Below are 23122 nucleotides of genomic sequence, written 5' to 3' on the forward strand. Positions count from 1 at the left end.
GCATGATTGCTCTTGTACTTACCAACAAGCCTAAAGGGAAAATACCCTTTAGAGACATGAATATGACTATCCTCTTTTACCAGTTAAGTAAGAGGACCAAGACCAGGGCTACAGGTGAGCATAGGCTTGAAGATTTTTCTAGGTGTCTTTTAGTGAAAATTTGTAAAGTTTGTAAAGTTTCGAAAAGATTGGTATTGTGGCCTTCTAGAATTCTTGATATTTCCATGACTGGGAGAAGAGTGCAGGTCAAGACTGGGGGTGTATGGATAAAGTATTATCCAATCAGAGCTTGAAACAACTGACTTTACTAGAGGCTGACCTGCACTGAAATACACTGGCAAATATACTGGAGAGGGAGGAGGAGGAAAAGGGTGACTTGCCTGGCATCTAACTGTGTTCTGCCTGGCTCCTTCTAGGCTTGTTTGGTCATGAACATCATATTCATCCAAATCTTTAAAAATTACACTCTTGACTTCGCTTTATATGAATGTGCATAAAATGAGGGAAATAATCTCTTGCGGTAATAAAGATAGTTTTCTAAAGAGACTTTCCATATCCATTGTGCATAATCCATAGTTGTCACTGTGTTGTTGTTTCTGATTCTGTTGCACATCTATCTCTGTCTCTCAGAGCGTATCCATCTCACCAGTGAAGGCCAGGAGCCTTCAGGATTGTAGCTCCGCCTCCCTCCCCACTCCCATGCTTTACTTGCTATGCTACCCCAAAAGAAACTCATATTATTGTAAGCCTTAGGAGCTCAAGGGAAAGTCTTATTTGGTAACTTTAATTTGTCGCTCCTTTTGCATTTATCACAAAATGATCTCATCACAAAAAGGCCTGAATTTCACACTTTTGCTGGCTTGCAAACAAGCTAGTTTCTTCCCTATTTCTATCCAACACAGAGAAAGCTCTTTATGTTTCTATGATCAGATAAAATCTGTATTGATGTTTCTTTTCCTGTGGGTGTATTTCCCTTCTAGGTATGAAGATTTAAGCTATCAGGGCAATGCTGTGTGTTTGCAGTTTCTCTGTTTCAGTAAATGAAAAGCTCCTTGGGAAAGGACAACACATCTTTTCCACTAATGAATAAATATTTATTTTCATTTTAAAATGATGCATGCTCATTAAAAATAATTTAGAAAAACACATAGGAGTAAAATGAAGAAAAATTAAAGTAATTATTTCTATAATTTAAATCCAATCATTAATAACCATTTGATATATTTCCTTACTCTCATTTTCCCCTGAGGATATATTTTTAAAACATGATGTTATCATACTTTCTATATAATTTTGTGTCCTGCTTTCAAAATTTAACCTAAGAAATATGTAATTACATAGGCTTTGTAAACATTTAAAATAAATATATAATATTCCTGCAGAGGAATAGCTCTTTTAACCTAAATGCCCAACAAGAGCATCATTATTATTATTATCTATTTTTTATATCTCCTTAATACCTTGCATAAACAGTAAATGAATCAGTCAACAAATAATAAACAAATAAAAGTTCAAATCAGTATATATTTTTAAATTTTTTATCATAAAAATCTTAAATTCATGAATATAGACAAATTACTATAATGGACTCCCATGTATTCATCACCAGCTTGCACAATGATGGCCTGTTATTTTCTCACTATATCGCAATGTTATTTTGAAGCAAACCCCAGACATCGTAGCATTTAGTACATCATTATTTCAGATCCATCAGGATGTTTTTTACATGTTAATGTTAAAACAATTCAGATAAATAGTTCTTATTATTGTATATAGTAGTGTTTTTCTTCATAGTATCCTGACATCGTATTTTCTAACATGTAACAATTGATTGTAAAATCTCATCAGTGAGTTCCCTAATATTCTTAGACACATCTTTAAGCCAGAGGGCAATTTGGTTGCCTAGAGAAATATTTCACAGATTTGGCTAGGTTTCTTGGGGGAACTATTTTCTTTTGGTCCTTTTTTTACTTGACTCAAATTTAGGATGATAATTTGCATGCCAGATCTATACAGCATTAATTATACTTATTATTGGGTTTAAGCATGTGTTGAATACAATTCTTTACCTGAGGTGAAAGGAAAGCATAGTTGCCTGATTACTTAGAACTCCAGTCTGGCTGCAGCCAACCAATACCAGATAAATATGGCAAATCTACTTAAATCAAATGTAACACTGGCTTTAAAAGTTTATAATTTTTAATTAAGGTTATTGACAGACATGGAAAACATGTGATGGGTATGTGAGGCATTTAGAAATATGTAAAAGGGGGAATTGTGTAATAAAAATCTGAATCGTATTTTTAAACACCATGTTTGGGGAGAAAGAAATTATGCATTGTATACCAAAGAGTACTCTCTGTGCTTGTATTATTGCTCTAGTTTATTCTAAAAATATTTTAGAGAACCCTCTATGAGCCAGCTTTCCATAGCTAGCCTAGATCCTTTACATACAGAGTTCCACAGATGAGGAATGCTGTGTATGAATCAGGCTGTCTGTAGAGAACCTGTATCTGGAGACTTAGGCTGTTTTGCTGTCTTCGAATTGTAGGTCAGTGACTATTCAGTAGTGATGTGTTGTCCAACAGGTGTATTACACTCATCAGAAATTCAGGCTGTAACTGTGCAACATACTGCATCAGTATAAACTGAATTTATGTGTTACTCAGGTCTATTTAATCTTAGGAGCACATTTTCCATTGGCCTCGAAAGTGAGTAGCTTGAATATTGATGTGCCTAACCCTTGGGGAAGAAAAAAAGTTTCTCCACCACACTAAATCTCTAGAAAAATATGAGGGTTTACAGTATGGACATATACAAAATATTTTCAGCCAAAACTGGTAGAGCAAAGCATATGGAAAAAAAAAAAAGAGAGAAAGTCATAACATCAGCAATAAACTATCCCAAGCAAACAGAGAGCATATATAAAATTTGTCAGATTAGATGGTATAAACAATACAAACTCTTTTTTTTTCTTTCCATTTCTTTTTCCCCTCTGAATCTTCTGATTATTTTGTCTCCTTTACTCTGAGCCTGTCATCATTATTAAAATATCAGAAAAGGTTAGAACTATATCGGTGGCTTGGCTAAGGCAGGTGTAACAAGAAAAGACCAGTAGGAACTAGCCACTATACTATTTTAAAGCTGCAACTCTTCTCCACTTCTTTCAGCATCCTGTTCTTACATGTGGTATTAAATTATGTGTCTCATATCACATAAACCTAGAATATAAACTGCCTTTTAAAAAGAGCCATAAGTTTATCCACGGTTCTTTCTAGCTTATGTATTATATATTTCACCCAAGTGAACCATCAATGCCTCATCATTCTAATAGCTGTAATAACAATAATTATTATTAATGATAACATTTGCTTCTTGGTATATGTACACATACACCTTTTTCTCTTGCTTCAGGTTGCCTTATCCTTGGCCTCTTTGGCTGTTGGTACTAGTTCAATTGTTGTTACATTTGTGACCTCACATATCCTCAAGCTATAAAACATTTCTTAGAAAAAACTAGTACAATATACCTTCCACCTCCTTCCCCACAGTTAAGCTCAAAATTGTGGTTAGATGTTTCTGCTTACATAAGGCAGGGAATCCTTGGCAAATAGCCCCACCAACCACGATTTTCATTTTAGACCTAAGGATACCAATATATGACACAAAAGCAAGATAAGTGGTTTGTTCAGATCATCAGATCCCTGTTTAATGAAGCTGACATATTTTCTGAATAAACTTTATTGGACGCATAACACAGGATCGTGCACAACTGCCATAAGATGGGATTTATGGCATTACCATAATGAGATAACTTTGGTGATTCTGCTCTACCTAGGGTGGTGAGGGAAGAATAAAATCCCCACTCAAGACAAAAATATTCAAGAAAATGGTTCTGTAGTCAGCTCATTCCTTTCATAGTGGAAGTGTTAAAGAGAGAAATCTTCACCTTTTTCTTCCTCTTACCTAGAGAATACTTTCTTCTTACCTAGAGTCTGTGATATGAAGAATGTGCTCTGTAGATGGTCTTATCTTATGTGGATTGGTCCACGGGAGACTATGCTAGGCTCCATAGAGAACTGGTTCTGTATGTTCTGTCCTCCTCTATGAAAACATTCCTAACCGTACTGTTGATGTATACATTTTGGTCAAAAGTAATTTGCTTTCTGGGTATTTGATGGCCACTCTGTGAATCAACCTAATATATTTGTGGTATGGAAATCTGTAACCTCTGAATACTGTTTAAAGACTCTTATAATTAATTATTGAAAGGCACTTTAGCCCTTAACTATTTCTCTCTTTGGAGAAACAAGTTGATTGGTTAATCATGTCTTTGTTTATTTTTATTGTTGTTGCTGTACACATTGCACATAAAACAGGAAAGAGGAAAGGCTGTTTGTAAGAGGTAATTACAATGGCAAAATTGTATTTTCTCTAACTGTTCTCATTTTCTCATGTCTGATTATATCAAGACCTGCACTCTAGAAGTGTGTTTCAGTTTTGCTGAGAAAATGATAGAGGAGAAGAATAAATTCATTTCTATAAAGTGATGTCAAACACAACTTGACACAGTTACAAATTTGTTTTTTTTTTTTCTTTTCAACTTTTATTTTAGATTCAGAGGATACATGTGCAGGCTTGTTACCTGGGTATGTTGTGTGATGCTGAGGTTTGGGGTATGAATGATCCCATCACCCAAGTACTGAGCATGTACTGAACAGTTAGTTTGGGTTTTTTTTGTTGTTGTTTTGTTGTTTTTTTTGAGATGGAGTCTCACTTTGTCACCCAGGCTGGCTTGCAATAGTGCGATCTTGGCTCACTGCAACCTTCGTCCCCTGGGTTCAAGTGATTCTCGTGCCTCAGCCTCCCAAGTAGCTGGGATTACAGACATGCGCCATCACACCCAGCTAATTTTTGTATTTTTAGTAGAAACAGGGTTTCACCATGTTGTCCAGGCTGGTCTCCAAAACTCCTGGCCTCAAGTGATCCACCTGCCTTGGCCTCCCAAAGTGCTAGGATTACAGGTGTTAGCCACCACGCCCGACCACTGGGAAGACTTTGATTTCTGGTCACATCTTTTGATAATAAGGATCCAGAGCCAAAGAAGAAACAGAAACTACTTTTAAGACCTTTGGAGATCCAAACCTAGTGGCTCTTAAGAGCCTGTATTATTTCTTGGATGACTTATCCAGCCCTTTGTAGAATCAGAACTCTCACAATTTTCTTTAAATCAAATAAAACCCAAGGGGCTAAGTGGATCTTTAAAATTATTTCCAGGTCATTCTTTCAACAAATATTTATTGGTTTATTTGTTGTTATTTCAACAAACTATGTGACAGGCAAACGTGAACTCATTTTTTTTTTTTTTTTTTTTTTTTTAACCTTTCAACTCCTTTTATTTATTTACCTATTTATTTTCCTTAAGCAAGTAAATCTCCTTATGGATTGTTAAGGGCCCTGTGCATATTTGCATGTAGCCAAAGATTCAGTCTCTTGCAGGAACTCTGGTTGTCAACTGGTGATCTTGCCTTTGTCTTTTCTCATAGTTCTGCCTGTGGCGCCTGTCACTAGCAGTCAAATAAGGACAATTTTACCATTCTCTCCTGCTGCTCTAATTTTTTTTAGTGCCGGTACATGAATTTGTTATTCTTTATAATTCCCTTTGAAGTTGGAAATCCAAGGGGAATCTAAAACCGACCAGATGTTTCTGCTGCTGGAAAGGAAAGAGAGTAAGGATTAAGTTTAACAAAAACTTGGTCTCCAGAAAAAAAAAAGAAAAAAAAAAATCATTTCAGCTGGAAATCATCTTTAAATGCATTCATTTGCTACATATCTGTTAGTTAATTTACATTTACTGGTCCTTCGTAGGCAATATCCTCTATCAATGTACTCTGGGGAAAAATCATACATTTTGTGAACAAATAGACCCATGTTGTGGTTTGCTCAGGCCCATTTCCCTTATGGAGTTTTAGTTCTATTACTCTGCGTATTTTTCTCACATGCCTTATACTGAAGTTATTCTGTTGCTGTTGTTGTTGTTGTTGTTGTTGTCGTTGTTGTTGAAGGTTCACTATCATATCACATAAAGTCTGGAGACCATTTCTGCAAACTGATCCAAGAGGATGAGGTCAATACAGCCTGTGGTTAGGGAGGGAAGGAAGGAAGTTCTGCCAAACTGCTTAGCCTTTGTGGAGAACTTCATTCTCGTTAGAGATATGTAGATCAAAACAAGAACAAGGGTGATGAAGGCCTTCAGGGGGAATAAAGAGAAAGTCTTGTGGTTTTTCAAGGATTCAGATGACGTTGCAGACAGTGCGAATAAACAGGTTGGGAAATGAAAAATGATAGAGAAAGGTATATTAGAAAACAAAAGAGAAAGGGGCATATGTGAGACATATTTATAGGACCTCTCAGAATAGGTGCCCAAGGCTTCAGGCCCAATACACAGAGGTTTCGAAGAGTAATTAAAAATTAGAGATAGAGATAGATTAGAATAAAATTAGAGAAGAGTCTTAAAAATCAATCAGAATGTTTTGGTGGTTTGCTGAATACCTCACAAAAGCATTGGATTGAAGAGATGGATATTTTATTTGCTTGTTTCCTGCGCAGCATCTCTCATACTATCCTCCTCAGTTGTTCTCTGAGTTTCCTAGGCCTCCCTAGGTTTTCAGAAGGACCGAAAATTCTGTGAATAGCTGCTTCTCACTCCTTACCTTGCTCAGTGGATTTAAACATTTAGAAACATTTCCCACACCTCACTGTCACAAGGGATGAATACTCACCACTCAGAGTTTCTATTACCCTACCATATCTTATTTTTAAATAGAAAGTCTGAGTCCTCAGTAATTATATTAAGCTTCTTAAGCTGCACATATCAATTGCATATACCATTTTAAGCATTTTTCAGTCTTTTTAAAGAGAGAGTAGAGGAAAAGACAGAGAGAAATCACTTAGCAGCTGATTCACTTATTTTAAGCAGCTTTCTTCATTTTAAAATATAAAAAATTCAGGTTCTGGAACATTGGGTGATTTGAATGTTCTATAAAGATTTGAAAAAAAGATTTTTTTTTAAATTATATGTTCTACATTCAGGGACCTGGTTTTTCAGTTTAGTCCTTAAAAAAACAGGTTTGTGAAGTAAAGGAGTTTTCAATCTAAACACTTTTTCTTCTTCCTTTTCATTTATTTATTATTATTATTACTATTCTCTTTTGTCAAAGCATATGGTATGAAAAGCATTTATGTTGGTCTCACTACTGACAGAGCTTAACCTAATAATCCAGACTTGGAACTTGGTGTTTCAATAAAGGAAACACTGTTTGAGGTATTTTCCATTCAAACCAGCATCAAAAGTTTTTAATTAACACCATCAGAAATTAATGGACTGAATGAATGCAAGACAGGGTTCCTACATACCCCTTTACTGGGAACAAGACAGCAAGTGGGATCCATTGTGTATGTTTGTATTTTATAACGTATTTTTATTTACTTATTGAAGCAGAGTCCCAGCTGCACGTTGCGTAGCAGAGCTACAAGAGTGAAACCTGCCGAGGGCTGCTTCACTCCAGCAGTTTCATTTTGCTCACTGATTGTTGTCCTGAGTTCTTTGTGATTGTAATTGGTTAGAAAGTTTGAAATTAGCAAGTCCTTGTCAGCTCATGAAAGCTTTGAAATCATGAGGCTTGATACAGCTATCAAGCCTGCTGATGCCTAATCACTTTTCGGGCTAAGAACCTCCAGAGCGGTGAACATTCTCAGTCCCCAGGCTTTACCTCAATCACCAATTCACCACCCTCTGGAGCTCCTTGTCTTGGATGGTGGCTTTGTTTGGGGCCCTTTCTTTTCCATCACTGAAGCCTATACCGGGATGAACAGATTTTGGACTGACTAATGGGGATGGGGGTTGTTAGGAAATGAGAGCAAATGGGAAAACAGAATGATGTAGGGGATCAAGGGAATAGGGAGGAAGGAAAAGGGGTAGAAAGAGAATAAAAGAAAAAGGAAGCGGGATATAAGATGGAAAGAGCTTTGTAAATATTGACATTTAGATTCTGTGCAACTGGATTTGATATCTCAGGATAGAACTCACTGATAGAACCTAAATGGTCCCCAGGGCTCTTTATTTTTTTAGACCTTTTTTTTTTAAAAGCTTGCCCACTCATTGTCAAAGGGAAGACATGTGTGTTCATATAACCTACTTACCCTGCCACCACCCCATTTGTGAGGACCAGGAATACAATATTTTCCTTTATACATTATGTTAGAGGAATGAGGGGTTTATCAACTCTTCTCCTGCAACCATAAAAGTATTCATTGTTTATCCTTATGCTCGGAGCCCCCAAACCAATTTTCTCCAGAAAACTGTTTCACAGCTTGGTACATTTTTAAATAACCCCACCTTCATCCTTGTAGCAATGCAGGAGCTGCTCAGGCAGGGTGAACTAAAGTAGATAGATATTGTCAGCAATGATGAAATGTTTCCAAATGCTTAAAGGTCTTAATAACTTTCTGTATATCTAACTCATTTATGTTCAAAGACCTCAAGCTTCATACATTTAGGTGCAACTCTTAACCTTTCCCAGTTTCTCCTGTACTTTAATAAAAACAAAAGTAAATGCAAACCAGATACAAAAACAACAACACAAATCTTAATGCCATGAATTCAGAATGTCAGAAAAATTTTCAATAGGCCCCATTATGGCAAAACGCTGCAAAAATGCATCAGCATGTTGGGAAAAGCTCCCTAAAGTCGTTCAACCATTTCTTCCCTGAAATATGGGAAGATGAAATACATATTAGACTCCTAGAAGAAAATAATTGGTGAATGAGTGTCAGGATTTTCGTAAGCTCTGCTAAAAATCTGATCTTGCCATCATAGCAAGAGAATCAGTTAAGCCTATTAACAACACGTCATTTTTCTTAGGTGGACAGTGTAGGATTTACTGTCCCAAAGTTTGACTTCATGCAGGAGTCAGAGGAGACACTTTGTTTGGAATATCATTTAGTAAAGAAGAGGCAGCCTAACCTTCCCCAGACCATACGTTAAAGGATGCAATATCAGACTACACAGTATATTATACACCACTGCCCCCCACCCCAAGTCTTTATAGGCTTCTGTAGCAGATATGTCTGTCAAAATCCTGTCATGGTCCCTCAGAGATGTCAGGCAGTACTGCCATGGTCCCTTCAGCTGCACCTGAAGCCGTTCTCTGCTAACCTGGACTCCCACCTCAAGTATGCTTTTCCTTCTGCCCCAGGACCTTTTCCAATGCTGGGAGATCTCAAAAAGTCTAGGATGGGGAGAGCGGGGCTTACAGAAGTCGAACTTAATGCCCTGGGGAACCTCTCAACTAAAGGAGGAATAGAACCAAAAAAAGAGATGTTCCAGCCTCTATTTCTTTATAATGTCTACCTCTGTAGCCATTTTGTACAAATCTCAGAGATCCTGGCCATTCTTTGTTATTGTCTTGCCCTCTGAGATTACCTTCTAAGTTACTGCCTGCACCCAAGCCTTTGGAGAGAACCTTAAATGAGCCAGGTACTCAGGTTGGTTTGTTTGTATTAATCAATTTGCATCAACTTCTTCTCTACTGTTGACTGCCCCCCATAATTTATTGTCCATTCATAGCCTGATTCCCAAAGCTAGATAGAAGCCCAATTGCTCACCTCAATATATTATTAAAACATGAAGGGAGAGACATTGTTTTATTCACTTGTGGCCTCCTGAATCTAGCACACCCCAGAAACATAGCTGGTGCTTAATTAATGTTTGTTGAATGAACTACTAAATGCATAGTTTACACCAATAAGTTTTGCCAATAATAAGAGATATTAGGTTTGTTTCAATTAAGTGTGAAGTGTGTTACAATAAATGTTACTAATAAATTTCTGAAAAAAAATATGTATGTATGTATGTATGTATTTATTTATTTATTTTGAGATTGTATCTCACTCTTTCGCCCAGGCTGGAGTGAGGTGGTGCGATCTCAGCTCACTGCATCTTCCGCCTCCCAGGTTCAAGCGATTCTCCTGCTTCAGCCTCCTGAGTAGCTGGGATTACAGGCGCAGGCCACCATGCCCAGCTAATTTTTATATTTTTAGTAGAGACGGGGTTCCTCCATGTTGGCCAGGCTGGTCTCAAACTCCTGACCCCAAGTGATCCGCCCACCTTGGCCTCCCAAAGTGCTGGGATTACAGGCGTGGGCCACTGTGCCTGACCTGAAGTATAGGTATATGGTTTACTCTTTTAAAAATTTAATTAAAACAAACACAAGATTATTCCTATGAAAAAGTCACACTTCTACACTTATGTTTTCTAATATGCTTTATTAAGTGGGAGAAAAACAGATGACATTTTAGTTTGTACTCCAAAAAATTGCAAATAACCCTTGGTTAAACCCGGGGGAATATAAACCCGGGTGGCAGTATGTGCCACCATTTGAAGTATCTGCTCAAGGTCAACAGGCTTTTTTTTTAAACGGAGTCTCGCTCTGTCGCCCAGGCTGGAGTGCACTGGCTCGATCTCTGCTCACTGCAAGCTCCGCCTCCCGGGTTCACGCCGTTCTCCTGCCTCAGCCTCCCGAGTAGCTCGGACTACAGGCGCCCGCCACCGCGCCCAGCTAATTTTTTGTATTTTTAGTAGAGACAGGATTTCACCGTGGTCTCGATCTCCAGGTCAACAGGCTTTTAAGTGACTCTTTTTGGAGGATATTTGTTGCTGTGATAATACGAAGCCAGCCTAGAATGAGAGATAGTGAAGTCCTGCTGGTGTCTGTTTCCTAGACAGAAATGTAAGACCCACTCTATCCATAGAGTCAACTGGTGACGAGTCCACCTTCCGTGAGACAGATTAATAAGGCTCCCCAACGCAAATGACAATGGAATGTAGAGTTCAGAACTCTCTTTCTGTACCTCAGTGTCCAAGACATGGATATGTAAAGATTTTTTCTGGGGTATGGTGACCAAGATGATCACCTTAAAATCACAATCCTACTCCTCTTTAACCAAATGTCCCCGTCTGGACTGAAGAAACTAAAGAATGAGGAATAGTCTAGCAAAAGGTACGTTAATTTTCCAAGTAGTTTACTTTGGCTCCAGGTAAGTACAAAAAGGACATGATATTCCATGTTAGCTATATTTCTCTCTGAAAAAAAAAAAAAAAATCCTACTTTTAGAAAAGTTTATCAAACATTTAATGTAGGAAGATAAACTATTGACAACTACAGAATTTGTTCCCCCAGAAAATACCTAAAGCCTCTGCTCATTTCATATTTACTAATATTTCATTAGTCAAAGCAAGTCACTTAACCAAGCTCAAAGCCAAGGGACAGAGATATATATCCCATCTCCCACATTAACACATACTCTACTGAGAGTTACGTTAAAGTCTTATGGTAAAGTTTACGGATGTAAAGTTCTATTATAGAGAGGGTGTGAAAAATTAGAGAAAGTAATCCAGTCTATCATGTGTATTATTGGTTTGGACTCAGAAACAAATGGCTTGAATAAAAAACTTAAGAAGCCTGATGAGGTATAAGGGACTTTTGTGTTAGTGGTTGATACCACATTTACAATCACAGTCTCTCTAATCACCTTCAGGGGCTTTCATCATAGATTACTTTTGAATTCATCAATTATGGTAAGCACTGAATAGACAATAACGGTCAGATAAAACACAGTAGGATAGAGAGGAGCAGTGTGGATTCTATTCCAGCTCTATCACTGAGGGTGAAATCTCACACATTTCTACTGATTTTCCCCCCTCAGTATTATGATCTCGAAAAAGGAATACTACTCTTCTTTTTTATTTTTTCTTAGTATAGAAAGCATACAAAAGCCAGTGTAGAATTCTGTGCATAGCACAAATTACAAGAGGACAATTAAATCACCTATAATCATCTAGAAGTAATTTGTTTTCAAACTTTGAGGATATACCTTTATAATCTTTTTTTTTTCCTGTGTATACATACCCTTTTTGTTTTTGGTAAAACACTGAACACTGTTCCTACTTTTGTCTCTTAAATCTGTGTTGTGAGTAACATTCTATGCCTTTAAATAATCTTCAGTGTCATTTTAGTGAAGATTTATTCTACATTCACCATAGTTTTTTTGTGAAATTTAAATCAGATGTCATAAAGTCTTTAAAAAGCAGAATATAACTTGAAAATAAAGGTATTATTGTTATTATTATTACAGAATTTTAGAGATTGAAGAAAAAAAGAAGCTAACATTTCATGAAGACCTACTCTGTGCCGTGCCATGTGCCTAGAACTTTGTTTAACCCATTTCATTTAATAACCTTTCAACCTAATGAAGCAATATAGCATGATGGTTAAACTCTGTGGGCTATAGGTGTCTAGTTCAGCTGCACAGCTGCTAACTAGCTTTATGACTTTTCAAACATTTATCTTCTTTTTGGCTTAGTTTCTCTGTTACAAAATGGCAATAATAATAATAGCACTCACCTCCAAAAGATTGTTGTAGGATTAAATGATCGGATAGGTTCAAAATGTTAGGAACAGTAGTATTCAATAAACATTAGTTATTATTTGCTATCTTCCCCACTACTCCATAAACCCTTCTATTAAAATACAAATCCACATTGATTTTAACTTCTTTGGTGTAGAAGTGTGTTCTAAGAAGAGGTGATGTAAAATAAATGGAAAAGCCAAGGACTTTATGATTTTTAATCCTGGCTCCCAGCCTTCTAATAATTTTGCCTCTGGGAATTTAGTTAAGGTTTACAGGCTAGGCATGGTGGCTCACACCTGTAATCCCAGCACTTTGGGAGGCCGAGGCAGGTGGATCACCTGAGGTCAGGAGTTTGAGACCAGCCTGGCCAACATGGCAAAACCCCGATTCTACTAACAATACAAAAATTAGGTAGGCTTGGTGGTACACGCCCATAGTCCCAGCTACTTGGGAGGCTGAGGCAAAAGAATCACTTAAGTTCAGGAGACAGAGGTTGCCGTGAGCCAAGATCGCACCACACACTCCAGTCTGAGTGACGGAGTGAGACTCCATCTCAAAAAGAGTGAAAATAAAAATAAAAAATAAAATAAGATAAAAATTGTACACTCAGTTATGTTTTTAAAATGGGTAAATACTAACAAGCTAAGGGTTTTTAAATGAGAATTTAAATGAGATAATATGTGTTTAGAGTCTACTATCTTGCCTAAATAAGAAATGGCTTTGTAAATGTTAGTCTTTCTTCTCTTGCATTGCCATTAAATAGTTGTATTTGTTTTAACAATTAGTATCTCTGGGCAGGTAAATTTGTATACTTTTACCATTACCACAGGCACTCATGCATTAGTGTGAGACAGTCAATAATTATCTAAAGACTGTATGGAGGCAGTGGTGCTAAGTAGTAAGCTGGTATATTTCTTGGCTTTCTGCAGTTTATCACCAGTTTTCCCTGACTCTAGCATGATCTGTACCCTGCAGATGTCCCCACTGTTTTTTGATTCAGTAACAATCATTGTCAAACAATAGATTTCTCTTTTGTATCTAGTTGATGTGTAAAGGTTTTTATTCAAATTAACAGAAAACATTTTCATAAAGCAGCTTTTAATTTCTTCAACAAGCATACAGGATTATTAAATGAATGAAACAGGCAGGAGAGAATGATTGAATGAATGACTCTATCTTATTCATCTAATAGTTACTGAGCACTGGTTATGACATTGTAGCATTTGGACATCATTACTTGGCCAAGCATATCAATGCAGTGTGCATCTTTTTTTGTTTGTAAAACTTAGACAAGAGTCAAGGTCAATGCCCTCAGGCTGTTAACTGTTTAGATTCTAGAAAGAAACTTGGAGATAAATAGCTTCAATATAAAATAGAGTGAAGTAGATACTGTTATAGAAGAATAGCCAAGGCACTGTGGTTAATTCTTTTTTTTTATTTTATCACATCTTTAAAAAAATTTTTTTGACGTTGTACTTTAAGTTCTGGGGTACATGTGCAGAACATACAGGTTTATTACATAGGTATATACATGCCATGGTGGTTTACTGCACCCATCAACCCATCATCTACATTAGGTATTTCTCCTAATGCTATCCCTCTCCTAACCCCAGACCCCCAGATAGGCCCCGGTGTGTAATGTTCCCCTCCCTGTGTCCATGTGTTCTCATTGTTCAGCTCCCACTTATGAGTGAGAACATGCGGTGTTTGGTTTTCTGCTCCTGTGTTAGTTTGCTGAGAATGATGGTTTCCAGCTTCATCCATGTACCGGCAAAGGACATGAAGTCATCCTTTTTTATGACTGCATAGTATTCCATGGTATATATGTGCCACATTTTCTTTATCCAGTCTATCATTGATGGGCATTTGGGTCAGTTCCAAGTTTTTGCTATTGTGAATAGCACTGCAATAAACTTACATGTGCATGTGTCTTTATAGTAGAATGATTTATAATTCTTTTGGGTATATACCCAGTAATGGGATTGCTGGGTCAAATGGTATTTCTGATTCTAGATCCTTGAGGAATCACCACACTATCTTCCACAATCATTGAACTATATTTACACTCCCACAAACAGTGTAAAAGCGTTCCTGTTTCTCCACATCCTTTCCAGCATCTGTTGTTTCCTGACTTTTTAATGATTGCCATTCTAATTGGTGTGAGATGGTATCTCATTGTGATTTTGATTTGCATTCCTCTATTGACCAGTGATGATGAGCTTTTTTTCATGTTTTTTGGCTGCATAAATATCTTCTTTTGAGAAGTGTCTGTTCATATCCTTTGCCCACTTTTTGATGGGGTTGTTTTATTCTTGTAAATTTGTTTAAAGTTCCTTGTAGATTCTAGATATTAGCCCTTCGTCAGATGGACAGATTGCAAAAATTTTCTCCCATTTTGTAGGTTGCCTGTTTATTCTGATGATCATTTCTTTTGCTGTGCAGAAGCTCTTTAGTTTAATTAGATCCCATTTGTCAATTTTGGGTTTTTGTTGCCATTTTTGGTGTTTTAGTCATGAAGTATTTGCCCATGCCTGTGTCCTGAATGGTATTGCCTAGGTTTTCTTCTAGGGTTTTTATGGTTTTAGGTCTTACGTTTAGGTTTTTAATCCATCTTGAGTTAATTTTTGTATAAGGTGTAAGGAAGGGGTCCAGTTTCAGTTTTCTGCATATGACTAGCCAGTTTTCCCAACACCACCCATGAGACAAAGATTATGATACCTATCTTACAGGGCTTGTTCATATTAAGCACCTAGGACCTTGCCTCAATGCATGATATGCCCTCGGCTCATGGCAGTTACAATTATAATCACTTTATTTTCTCACCTCTGTTCTCTCTTACTAGTCCCATCTTCCCTAACCTTTACTGCTTTTCAGACCACATTTGTTGTTCTTTGCATTTTTGTTGTCTATTATAAGGCCTAGCACGTAATAAATGCACTAGAAATGTATCTTTAATGAAATAATATACTAACTTTCTGAGGTCGTTCTTATGCTCATGCATTCCAGATAAATACAAAATACCTTTCTTTGGCATTACATTTTAAGTAATTCTGCATATTTAAACCATTTAATGACCAAATTTCAGAAACTTTCTTTCATTGAAAGTCTCTCTTTTTGAAATTATCAACTTAATACAACTTAAAGTCATATATAAGATGCAATGATTCTGCGACATATACCTGAAAACCACTGACTTTGAAGTTACTCACTTCAAATCTTTGAATATATATTGTTCAAAAGCACAGTCAAAATGGTACCTACATCTTCAGTGTGGAGGTAAAGGCAGTATTAACAGGATCCTATCGTTGACTGAAGAGTTGGTTACAGCAAAGCTCTCCATTGCCCTTAAATTTTCTGTCTCCTTAATACAGTAGGACCAATTTTAAGTGCATTTTGTGTGTGCATTTTAAAACTCTTTTTTTAAAAAAAGAATAAAAATGATTTTCAGAGTGATGCTGATATTGGTTGATGATGCCAAGGAACCAATGGAGAGCGTATTTTTTAAATTGAGTATGTTCTTATTTTCTTATTTGTTGATATTTAAAGTGAATCCACATGTGAAGGGGAAAAAAATCAAATTCTGCCAATTTGAAAAGAACAAAACGAGCTAAAACCTTCTTTTAAAATTTCTAAGCTATTATGAGAAAACTACAGACAAAAGATTGTATATGCAAGTTTTTTATAAAGAATCAGATTGCTTTGCCTTTCTTTAGTCATTTCAGAAGTCTTTGTCAGGTATGAAAAAGAAATACACTCAAAATGAAGAGTAAATATAATTAAAATGGTTCCTTGCGTTAACATATAAGCTTCTTATGGGCAAAAATCTGTATAAGGTTAATACTGTAAAACTTTGATTTAAAAGAAGGAATAAGAAAGAGTAGGCAGAGAGAGGAAAGGGAGAGGAAGAAGTTTGATTTTTATAAGAGTAAACATAGAATATTATAGTAAATTAAATGACATTAAATCATTAGCTACTTTTAATGAGACAGTTTTAGATCCATTATATATATTTCATATATATATATATATATATATATATTTTTTTTTTTCAAATTTCCAGTATTTGGCATGTACCTGACACACAGTCATCTCTTTTCAACAGTTAACAGAATGAATGATATTGTCTGGGCCAGCAGCCCCCAACGTTTTTGACACCAGGGACCGTTTTCATGGAAGACAACGTTTCCATGGACTGCAGGGGCAGGGATGGTTTCAGGATGAAACTGTTCCACCTCTTAGATTCTCATAAGGAGTGTGCAGCCTCAGTCCCTCACATGCACAGTTCACAATAGGGTTTGTGCTCCGATGAGAATCTAATGCTGCTGCTGATCTGACAGGAGGCAGAGTTCAGGCAGTAATGCTCGCTTGTCTGCTGTTCATCTCCTCCTGTACAGCTAAGTTCCTAACGGGTACCAGTGTCTGAAGCCTGGGTGTTGGCGACTACTGGTCAAGGCCACATTAGTTTGCTGTAAGTGCAAGGTTTCTGGTAACAGAAATAAAGAATTCAATTGATTCATCATCAAGACCAAATATGTATAATAAAGACCTACCTTAAATTCATTTTTTAGCAGGTAGTATGATATTGTGGTTAAGAATTTACCTTTGTGAACATTTACTAGCTGATGACCTAGATGAGCTTCTGTTGCCTCCTGTATAAACTTGAAATTGTAAAAATCCCCTAGTTGCCTGGGCACAGTGGCTCACACCTGTAATCCCAGCACTTTGGAAGGCCGAGGTGGGCAAATCACGAGGTCAGGAGATCAAGACCATCTTGGCCAACAGGGTGAAACCCTATCTCTACTAAAAATACAAAAAATAGCTGGGTGTGATATCGCACACCTGTAATCCCAGCTACTCAGGAGGCTGAGGCAGGAGAATTGCTGGAACCAGGGAGTCAGACATTGCAGTGACCCAAGATTGTGCCACTGCACTCCAGCCTGGTGACAGAGCAACACTCCATCTCCAAAAAAGAAAAAAAAAATCCCCTAGTTCAGAGGCTTAGAGGGAGAATAAGATAATGCCGTAATGCACTTGTCCAGTGAGTAAGTTCTCACTAAATTTTAGACATTATTATATCATTTATAATATTATGGGTAAATATAAGTATTACCTGACAGAGTTTTATGAAGGTTAATACACGTGATTTCAGTGGTACCTAGAACATCTAAGAGTTCAACATATTGAACATTTGGGAACCCCTACACAAGACAAAAAAGATTCATTTTCACAATTTTTCTGAAAAACAATCTAATTGGAAATAGGGATTCTATTTATTAAGAGATAAAAATCAATAATAATGAACTTAATGTTTATAAAACATTGACCTTCCGTTGAGCTCTAACATACATTCTCATTTAACCCTCACAACAAATACATGAAATTGCTGTTATTATTACTACTTTACACAGAAGGAAACTGAGGCACAGAAAAGTTAAGCACTACTGATATGTGGCGGTAAACCCTCATATTAGACTCCAGAGCCTGAGTTTTTAACTACTGTGTTATTCAAAATGGATGGTATGCAAATGAATGTGTAAGTGTTGAGAAGATAAAATGAATGCTGCAAGCTGATCAGTTGGGGAAGAGGATCAGAAGTAAGGAAGATGGGGCCTTTAGGAACCAAAATATTCATCCTGTGACAGAGTCTGGCTTCCTAGGTTTGAATCCTGACTCCTCTACTTACTGACTGTGTGATCTTGGGTAAGTTTCTAATCTCTCTGTGCCTCTATTTCCTCACCAATAAAATTGGAGTAATAACAGTACTATCTGGTAGAGTTATTGTGAAGATTTAGCGTGTTAATACATGTGATTACAATGGCACCCAGTATATCTAAGAGTTAAATAAATGTTAGCTGATATTAATATTATTGTTATTGTTACTGCTGTTGTTATTGGTGACTGAAATACTCTGAATTTGTTTCTTTCTTATTGAGTTAGCATCTAGAATTTTAAGCGAAGTGAATATGTGAAAGGTGTGGGTCATTAGAACACTAAAGCAAATTTTTTCTGCTTTTAGCCCAAGAACTTTGCTGTAGTATAATATGATGGGAAAAGAAAACATACAATTCAGAGCATTCCATTGTATATTTAGGTGGAAGAAATTGAGTAACAGAATATGTTTGGTAGCCTCATATGATTTCTTTCTCTTTATGCCCACCCATTGATTTTTCTGTTAGCCGCCTTAAGAAAATAGTAATGTCAAGTAAAATATCATTGTGATTTTACTTCTTCTGAACACATAAAGAAATATTATTTTTAAAGATATGCACACAAAAACTTTAAAACAGAATGTTGGGAATACTAAGCCTACAGTTCGCATTGTCACATTTAGTCCATTCCACAAACAGCTAAATATGTAGAAATCTACACCCACCCCCCAGCAAAAAAAGTACAGTAACATTATCCATGAGAAAAATATGATAATATTCATTGACAGGGGAACTACAAGGAGCAGTTTTCCCAAGCTGTGTCTTTCAGACAATGCTGTCAGTTTTTCCACTTTGATTAGTATAGCTGGGCTAGTGATGCAAGGACAAGAAATTCCAGTATGGCTAGAAGACCAGGGCATTGGCTATGCTGTTAGCTATACAGAAAATAAAATTAAAAATTAAAAAATATTTTATATATATATAAAGGAAAGATAGATTTTTAAAAATGTTTGTAATAGAGATTATTTTGGGCAGCACTTGCCTAGATTTGCTCTCTACTAGTGACCTCAGCAAAAACAGTTCATAGGATACTTTTTCTTCGGAGTTTTACAGAGACCCTTTGAAGGCAGAAAGCTATACCAGAACACCCATATTTTTACTTGTGTGTGTATTTCTGTATGTATATATTTAAACAAATACCACATTTGAAATGTTTTTCAGTGTTGTGTAGTATATACCCAAGGCCAGTTTTATATAAATCAAAAGATATTTCTAGTATTAATATTTACTACTTCATGCAAAGAAAATCAGTTACAACTCTGTATCTTTGATTTTTTACTTCACTCATTCATTTATTCATCACCCTCCCACATAGACAGGTTAAAACTCAATTTCACATTTTACAAAATAATTTGAGTTATACTGATTGACTTTATTTTCTAGTACTCATTCATTGTAGTTTACATGTGTTTTTACTAAATGGAAATCTTTGAGGCTACAAGTTAATAATTAAACATAGAGCAAGGTACCACAGGCGTATTCCTCCCTCATTTTCTTTTCTTTGATTTTCAAAATACTCATCTGCCAACTTTATTGCATGTAGGTACAGTACCTCTTTACATATGCACCACAACTATTTTGTATGAGCTATAAAACAACTAGAATTAAAACTTGTCCAAGGCCCCAAAGCCTGTTCTTCACAAAGGAACCTTTCTTGCCCGATTGTTAGAAAGTGTTTTGAATGACGCATAACTAAGTAGAGTAACTAAACAATTGCTTTTGAGCATCTGGAGCTTGCCCATTAAGATTTCTATAGCCCTTTATTTTCCTTTCTGTGGTTTAAGAAGTGATTCACATTCAATATATGAAAGTTCTGGATTCAGCCCCTTGAGCTTTTGGTAGAAGAATCTTCATGAATCTAATAAATAAATAAAACAAATAATGTAAGAGCTGAAGACAGTTGAGCTCATGTGAGTTTATGTACCAAAGCATTTTCTTCCTGGGAAGAAAAGGTATCTCCTATACATTTTGATTTCCTAAATTTAGATCTAGAAATGCACCATTGTTTTCTTAGAGTGTATTTCTTAGGGTGTGTATGTGGGGAGTCAGATTGTAAACAACCGATTCAAAATTTACCTGGAATATTATAGAATAGTATCAATACTTTTTAGGTAGAAAAATCATTACCTACAAATAGGGGATACATTATGACCGTATTTCAACTAAGCAAAAGCATAGTCAAGTGCCTTCAGAATGCTAAATTTTAGATGCTGCACTGATGAGATATTTTCCCTACAAATAAAAGACCAAAGTGTATAAAACCTCAGGACATGTGGCTGAGTTAGAATTACAATGCAGCTGTCATTTTTGCATTTCCTGGCTTTCATGAATCATTACTAGTGATCCTCTGTCATTTAAATCAGTTGAGAACATGGATTTATCTTAATTTTCACCCTTTGTTTCCCTTTTTTGTGATAACAGTTATGAGATATGATGATGTAAAGTGTTTCTACTTATAATGGTTTCAGCCTCGTCCCTTGGCAGCCTAAATCTTCTGGCTAATTCACTGATCAGTTAAATAGTCGAGGTTATTATTATTATAATAATTATTTTACATTTATATAGCACTTTCCTCCAAGGGGCTCAAGGCATTTTACACACAGTAAATTACCAAATAGGAATTAATCCTTATATCACCCCGTGGGGTAGGTACAGTCACATAAATGAAATTCTACAGAAGTACTGCCTGTGTCACAGCGCTGAGCTCTACCCCAACCCCCAGTGAACCTACCCTGCCTACCTGAAGATAAAGAAGAATGCTGTTGGCATGGCAGGGAAAAGCTGGAAGAAAGATCTTCAGAAAATGGCCCTGTGTCCTTACTTTGGTGCTTTGGGCTATCTGGAAAATGACACTATTGAGAGCAGCTAAGCATGTCTTGACATGCAATTTACAGATAAGTTTCACCTGTATGGTTTTATTTAATCCTGACACAAGACAAGGTGGGATGTGGTTCCCAAACTTTTGTGTGTATAGAAATCACTTGGGAGCAAGTTTAAAATTCAGATTCCAAGACTTTCTAGCTCATGGAGATTCTAATATAATAAGTCAAGAAGGGGCCGTTAACATCTGGATTTTTACCTCAGCTGATTCTGAGTCACGTGATGCTTACCCATATTTTATGACATTTGAGCTGATTAAGGAATTGTTAGTCCCATTCTACATATCAGAAAATGATGGCTCAAGCAGGTAACATGTCACAGTATTTGGCAGAGGCTGGACTATAAACCAAGTTTTGAAATTCCAAAACTCATACTCTTTTAATTAAGCTACAGTGCTTCCAGGAAAGGGAAAGCAGAGAAGCAGGATTCAATGTAAAGGAAAGGAGAGAACAGTTAGATATGCATGTGAGACACTTTACACTAAAGTGGGCTGGCGTCTACTGGCCCTCTTGGAACCTCGAGTTGATTTGTGCTGCCTGGATGGAGAAGACCATCATCTTTTGGGCAGGGCTGGACTATTCCTTGGCAGCTTGTTCCTTGGTTTCAGAACTACCTTGTTCCCTGTAGCCAACAAGTCAGTCAGCTAACTCTAATCCAGCAAGTACCTGATGGATTTGCAATGTTTAATTTTTCATCCTGCCCACAAAATGAGTCTCCTGCTTAATAGATGCTGCCACCAAAATAAAAACTGGATTTTGCCAGGAAACCAAGAAAAGCTCTTTTAATAAGCTTCCTGTTTACGTGAGTGGGCTCTTTATGGGTTGGGATGGGTTTTACGTTTTTTATTTGAAGCATTCTTACTCCATTTCTAAAAGAGAAAAAAAAGTTAACAGGAAATGGTTATGAACGATTTGACTATTATTTTTCAATTTAATATTCCATTTGGGGTAATTTCATGCATTTTTTTCTTGAGTTAATTTTTGTTCAGTTTTCTTCAAAAACTGGGACAAGGCATTATAGGAAAAACTGTAGACAGACATACTGCATCCAAAGTTTTTATTCTGTTCTGAACTTCTTACTCAGAAGTGTGAGAATTCCATGGTGGAGTTTAGAGGTGCTTGTGGGATTTATTTGGGGTTTTCAGAAACCAGAAAAACAGACACGTGGTGTTACTGGTGGTAAAAATTCCCACACTCTGTGTAAACTCACCACACTTTTCAGTAGGTACTACTGTAAATTGTACTGAGAGAGTTTCCATGCCCTTCCTTTTCTCAAATGCATGTACTCCTTAGCTATGGATAATAATTATTGCTGTTTTAATGAAACATTTTGTGAGTCTCTCTAAGATATCTTTTCATTGTTGGAAATTATCTTCTGCCTCTGAATTTTTCATCTTTTTTTAACACTCTGGTTATTCCCAGTCACTGAACAGACCAATCTTATCTAAAAGGGTCTAATAACCTTTTAACAGTGAGGTTAAAAAAATGGCATTTATTTATTGGCAGGAAAGCTGGGGGCAACAACAATAAGAGAGATACATTTGGAAAATATAATTGATATGATATCCTTGTAAAAGCACATTTTGTATCTTTCTCAGCATTGGCCTTTTAGAACTATCAATTTGGATTCCTTCAAGATTATTTTATATCTAGGCTAGATCAAGATTTTGCCAGAAGCTTAAACTATTGGGGGATCCTCTTGAAGAAAAAGAATACAAAATTATGATTACAAAATTAAGTACAGGACCTTGGAATGGGGGCTGTGCAAGTGAAGGTCCCTGAGGTTTAAGCTCCATTAAATATGCAGTAAATCTGCCTCTGCAGATCCCCTTTTTGGGCTTTACAAAAGCACTTTTAATAAATATTACTGTTTCATATAACAACAAGATTACTTACAGATAATACCCTACTTTAAATGCCTAGTCTTTAGGTTAAAAATAATAAAACATGGTAAAAATAATGCACGCCTACTTACAAACAATCTAACTGATTCCATGTAGCATTCCTCTCCATTTATTCAGGCTAACCCTAACATAATGTAGGTCAACAAATACCATTAGAGCA

The 23122-nt window shown here is 36.5% G+C and overlaps 1 protein-coding gene across 31 annotated transcripts in view; it reads left to right on the plus strand.

Annotated features, from left to right (window-relative positions):
* ZBTB20 (zinc finger and BTB domain containing 20) overlaps nucleotides 1-23122 on the plus strand; it is an 811121-nt gene that overhangs the window by 450942 nt on the left and 337057 nt on the right. The window lies entirely within an intron of this gene.

This window comes from Macaca thibetana, chromosome 2 (assembly GCF_024542745.1).
Source record: "Macaca thibetana thibetana isolate TM-01 chromosome 2, ASM2454274v1, whole genome shotgun sequence".
NCBI lineage: Eukaryota > Metazoa > Chordata > Mammalia > Primates > Cercopithecidae > Macaca > Macaca thibetana.